The sequence below is a fragment of the Numenius arquata genome, chromosome 23 (assembly GCF_964106895.1).
Source record: "Numenius arquata chromosome 23, bNumArq3.hap1.1, whole genome shotgun sequence".
NCBI lineage: Eukaryota > Metazoa > Chordata > Aves > Charadriiformes > Scolopacidae > Numenius > Numenius arquata.
Window position 1 is genome coordinate 3,797,731 of NC_133598.1, and position 6,457 is coordinate 3,804,187.

Sequence of the window (6,457 nt, forward strand, 5' to 3'; positions counted from 1 at the left end):
AATAAACTGCAGTCCTCTGGTTGACCCTCACTCAGCGGTTAATTATTCCTAATGAAGGAGAAATCCTGGTTGAGCAATGATGGAGTAAAACACACATGAGAAATACAGTTAGCAAACTGCCAAAGACCTTAAACTCTATGGAATGGAGTATTACAGGTATATTAATAATCTCTGTGCCTCTCATGGACTGAGGGACTTGATAAAACAAGAGAACAAACCAAAAGACATGCCCAGTAATTTACTCTCCTTTTTTATAGTTGCCCAGCTGAAGCAGTGAGGACCTACAGGATCATAATTAAGGTGTCTGGAGAAAAACATTTGGTAGCAAGAGGATTTTTACCTATGTGGCCAAGTTATTTTATCACTGCAACTAGTAGGCAAGCTAGCTTTCTCATCACTTCCCACAATAACCACCTCACCTGTACACAGACTATGGCTGGAGAGACAGAGACTGTGGAAAGTTTTTGGACTCATCAAATATCAGGAGATTGTCTGTGAGATTATTGTAAAGAAAAGATGCACCAACATCCCCGAACATGCCAATAAAACGGGCCGAGAGGACAGAAAACTGGACAACACTTTGCCAGACTTTTTTTGGTTGCACATGCAAACAACTTCGTACCACATCATCCACATATTTTCCAAAAGCCACGTTCTTGGGCTTAGAAAAACAGAGGAGGATGGCTTTGGAGGACATAGTCATGCAGCGCACCCCAAACAATGGCTGAGTCCATTTTCAGGTTGCATTACCCTGAAAGCAGATGGAGATGGGGCCTTGAATAAGCCTTCAGCTTTGAAGGGAAACGCCAAAGCCCTTTTCCCACAAGGCTGCCAGTCACTGTCTTGCCAAACGGCGCGGTTGCTACGAGTAACAGCCGGCACCACCTCCAACATATCCACCGTCTGGCTTCCTCCCATCTCCAAGCGCAATGGCCCAAGCGGGCTGGTGTCTTGGCATGAGCCCACCCTCTAATTAAGGCATAAGAGAAGGAAGGGAAAACCTTCAAAGAAATCCCACCAACAGCCCGTAAGTGAAAGCTTAACACTTGCCCAAGAAATTTCCTGATCCAAGTCTCCCTCATACCCTTCCTGGTACGGTCTTGCTCAGCCTCCCAAGTCCACCTGCCCCAAGGGTACCTGGTCACTTCATCTCTGCCCTTTATGCCACCAGAGAGATGCTTTTTATAGAATTTTACATTATGATTGGACTTTTATTTTATTTTTATTTTGCTACTTTTTGCTCTCTTGCACCAAGGCCCTGTGCGTCATTCCTTCTGGGTTTTATTTGATTGCCTTTTGGAGATGAGGAGATTAATATTTCATCGAATGTACGGGGAATAAATAACCAGATTTGAAAGACATCCAGAGTCTCTCCTGCTTTGACTGGCATTTACAGACCTGATGAGTGGAGAGGTATTTTTGCCACAAACCGTTTCTGAGGAAGTCCCAGTCCTTGCCATGATCTCTGCAGGATGTTTCCATCACCCATGACATGTCCATGCCCATGATGTTGTGGTCATGCCCAAAGGAAGAGCATATCAGTTGCGGTATGTGCAACACTGCGGATGTGGCCACACTACCGGCGGGTCCCCAGAGGCACAGGCATATCCCTGCATCACCAGAGCTGCACCAGCCATACAACCACACAATGCACATCCATGCAACAGCATCATCTTCATCCATGCAACTCCTGTACATCCATTCAACAGCATCAGGCGCGATGCAACAGCACCTTGCCAGGGAGGACGGGTCCCTGCGCTGCTAACAGAGACACAGCCACAGACAGGATGGCTCGGTGCTGGCAAGGCTGTGCATCTCTCTGTCACACGGTGCACAAAAGCAGAGCACTTTCCGCTGGTGGATTGATGGGACCAGTCTCTGGAGTAAAACCGCGGAGTTTTTTTCCCAACCACAAACGGTGGCGTTTTGTTTGACCAGAAATGACAATCTGCTGATCGGCAAATTTCAGTTGACTTAGCTAAAAGCATTTTGATTGAGGAAAATAACAATTATGACTATTATTATGATTAGTTTAGCATTCTGCCTTAAGGTTTAATTAGCTGTAAAACAAAAGCTTTTGTGTTTCTGTTCTATTCAAAACTGACACTTCCTCCCCAAAGAAATTTGAAAAATATGACAAGCTATTTTAAGATACTCAGAAATCAAATGAGACGTTCAGTTAAATCCCAGATCTTTGTGTGTTTCCCAGCTTTCTTGAGTTTGCTTATTTTAATATGCAGTTTCGGTGTTTTTGTTAATGCAGTATCTCCTATTGATGCACACAGTCTGGCATGGGGAGAAGAAAGGGCAGGAGAGAATTATCCGTGTACTGAAGGAATCGGTCGTTTGCTGCATGGAGCAGTGAGTCAGAGCAAAACCCAGCCCAACGCGTGTTTTGGTTGGGTTTTCCTTTTCCCAGGAGGACACTGGTTTCTCTCCTGGCATGGCTGCATGGACAACTCTGCATCCCCGGCAGGGTTTGATGGGACGAACAGGGATGTGAATCGTCCGGAGGCCACCCAAGCCTTTCCCAAGGTCTTCAGGACCAAGAAACCTTTCTGCCAGCCGAGATCTAAGGCAATAACCGTTAAAGGAGGTTGTTGATTGAGTAACAAGCCTTTGGCTTTCCTCCCTGCAACGTATTCAGTGGGTCTGTGGTTTAAGATTTCCTGCTCTTCCTTTCAGAGCAGCCATAAAGCTTGCAGGGACGAGGCAGACGATACGGAGTGGTCAAATACAAAGGGGCAACCCAAATTTGGGGCACGATTATATGATGCTGGGACCTGGAATGAGGGAAAACTGGTCCCAGCAACCACTTTCTTCTGTCAGGCAGAATTAGAGAGTGTGCTTCCCCTCACTGCAGGTCTAGGAAGAGGGAGAAGGAACACAGGACAGAAAGCCTGAAACTGGATTTTAAAACCAGGGCAAAAAGCAAGTCTCCTGGGAGAAACTTGATGGGTTGGGTTGGGTTTTTTTCACAGCCTGCAGTTGCTAACGCAGCTCCACGTGCTGACAGCCCTTCCTCCACCAAGTATCACGCTGAAAAGCATCCTCAGCTTCACTCGATTTACGCAGGAAAGAAACAGTCCTAACACACCGGCAGGGAAACTGAGGCACACTGTTGATGTCAGCTGTGTTTTCAGCCCAGAAGCCAAAATCCACTCTTCCATCAGCCTGATCTCTACGTCCATGACACCGAGGATTATTTTTTCCCCTGCAGATGTCCTGCTTGGAAGCAAAGCCCCATGGCCCACACTGCCATCGATGTCCCATGCGGGAAGCAGGGACACATGTGCCACATTCCACCAGTGCGGAGAATGGCCCTGGTCTTGTTCCCATTGTGCAGGACTGACACATGGAGTTGCATGTTTTTCCCAAACAAGGGGAGGGGATGCCTGCAGGGGACAATGTAGGAGCACTGTGGTGGTTAAGTCACGCAGAGCACACAGAGCAGCCTTCGTGGAGCTGCTCAGAAACAGGAGTGTCAACCCATATGCAGTTATATAAAACAATAATAAAAATACACAAAAGGCAGATAAAGTCAGGCTAAATCGCTCCTCTCCCTCCTTCCTGGAGATCCGATATTTCTCTTCATTCTCTTCATTCTCCCCGTCCCTAATACCCATCTCCCACGTTTGTCTCTGCGCCGCACTGAGGAGTTTGAGATTAACCATGACGAATGGACTGATTTCCTTGTCTCAGGGACTGTTTTATTTTTCCTTTGCCACATCTGACAAGTTGCATTTTACTATAAATCCCTTCAATTAGGCCTTTCAAACAGCACTGCAGCCATTTCCCTGATATATGGGGAAGGAATTATCTTCATGTCCCTGGCAACCAATTCCTTGACTAAAAATAGTTGATAATCACTTTTGCTTTCCTCTCATCACCTTGCACTTTGGGCACCTGAGAAAGAGCGTGGCCATTGCACATGCCCCACTTGGTGGCCGTGGGCACGCCACAATGGCTAAAGACAATCTCCAGGGTCCCAGCATAGAAATGGGATCCCCAGTGCTCCCCACCGTGAGGTGTCTCCTGTGCCCTGGGGTGCACAAAGCCCTGAGCAGCCCCCCAAAACCAGAGCTTGGAGCTGTGTCCTGGACCCACAATGCATTCGGTGAATGGGCTGAATCCAGGCTGCTTGAGGGTGTGGGAGCTTTCTCAAGCCTTTTTTTAAGAAAATTTTGCAGTTTCAGTTGGGTTTATTGAAGTGAAAGGTAACACAAGGGTGGCTCTGGAGCATGTCTCATGCCGTCACTTGTCAGGGGTAGGGATGTTAGGAGACCTAAGAAACAAAGAGTTTCCTGAATTTACCAGAGCTTTACATATTTTTGAACTTCTTTGCCAGAGCAATGACACAGTTGATTAAATCCAGCTAATGCCAGAAGATTTATGTCTGTGTTGTTTATTCACTTTAATTACTGGGCCAGGAGCATTTACCCTTTGGGGTCTGGGATGGGTCACTGGTTGCATCCATGAGCTGGGGTGCAGACCTGGCCAGCCACTGGTGGCTTGGTCCAGCAGATGCAGGAAGGACCTTGATCACCTCCTGCCCTCTCCCATGCTTCAGAGACAGAAAGCAGCTCAGCAAAGATGGATGGAGGCTTTGGCCGTGAATCCATCAAGGGACACTGCCCTCCTATTGATCTGTCTGCAATATGCCGTGGTCTGCAGCCAGGGAGGCAAAGACTGTGGTTGGGAAAAAGAGGGGAGCAAGGTCCAGCACCTCATGAGAGGCTGTTGGTGGGTGCATCAGCATCAGGTAGGGGAAACATCTTTGGTCCCACTAGGATGGTGACCCCAATAAGCAATGTCCTCCGTCATCCCCTTCCCAGCAGCGCACCTTGGCTCTCCTTATTTCCTCAAGGAAAGAAGAAACCATAATTTGCTGCCTGGCTTTCTGCTGCCAGGTCACCATGGGCAGATGGAGCCTGGCTCTCTCCCTGGAGTGGGCGCAGCAGCCACAGCTGGGACTACCCGCCCCACAAGCCCCAGTTGGGTGCAGAGGGATGCCCTGAAACTGCCCTGGCACAGGGAGCAGGTTTCACCCAGCCAGAGATTCATCCAGCTCAGAGATGGACCCAAGCCTGACCATGGCATCCCCAAGAGACATGGGATGTGGGGGACCCCTCCCCAGGAGCCCAGGGTGGAGGCTGCCAGGGGACAGCAGGAGGTGAGACAGAAAGGCACGGCAGAGACCCTTTATGTCTGAGGGTTAGGCATCGGGGGGGGATGTCATTAGCCAAGACCCCAGAGCATCATCCAGGCTCCCCTGCACCACCCACTGCTGCTCCCCACCCCCCCACTACCCCCTGGACACATGTTCCCCTCCTGTCAGTTCAAACCCCCCTGCTCCTGCCCCAGCAGCTCTGCCCCTTCCACCACCCATCCTATGAGAAAAACCGCCCTCCCGACAGCACCCCCACCTCCTCTGTGACTCAGTTTCCCCCCTTTATGATCAAGTGCCCCCATCACAGCATGGAAGGACCTACATCATAGAATCACAGAATGGTTAGAGTTGGAAGGAATCTTTAAGATCATCCAGTGCTACCCCCTGCCCTGGGCAGGGACACCTCCCACCACACCAGGTTGCTCAAAGCCCCCTCCAACCTGGCCTTGAACTCCTCCAGGGATGGGGCAGCCACAGCTTCTCTGGGCAACCTGGGCCAGGCTCTCACCACCCTCATAGCAAAGAATTGCTTCCTAATATCTAATCTAAATTTACTGTCCATCCTACATCCACCTGCTCTGCATCCCCTTCTTGTCCCAGGAGCATCTCCCTCCCAAGGAAGGTCTGTAGCCTGTTCCACCCCATCCTTATGGGAAGAGGGGGGTCTCACCACCTTCTGTGTTCACCAGCCAGTTTGCAAAGGGGCCGCAAAGGGTGGCAGCAGGAGGAGAAGCCTCCCCTTCCCCCAGTCCTGCTGCTAGAGCCTTGAAGCTAAATCCCCGAATATATAAACCCTCCTGCAAACTGCAGCCCCAAGCCCTTTGCACAGACCCAGGGGACCCCACAGTCTCCGCAGGAGAGCCCGCAAAATGGGAGTGCGGGGGGCAGAGAGGGGAGAGACTCGTCCAGGGGGAGCTGGGGAGGGAGAGGGGGGAGGAGAATGGTCCCTGGACCAGTGGGAAGTTTCTGCTGCTAAAGATGCTGAGGGAGAGAAGAAGAAAGGAAAAAAAAAAATATTAAAATAGAGTTGGAAGGCAGTAAGGAGGTGGAGGAAGGAAAAGGGGAGGAGGAAGAGGAGGAGGGAGAGAAGGGGGGAGTGGGAGGCTGGCGAGGAGGGATGTAGCCCATCGCCAGGCGAGCTGGAAGGTGGGAAGCCGGAGGACCGGCTGCGAGGGAGGTTATAAAAGGCAGGAGCGAGTCGCTGAGCGAAGGGGAGGGCGACAGGGACCTGCCCGCCTCCGGGCAGCCCCGCCGGGACCCGGACACGCACCTTCGCACGGAGCCCAG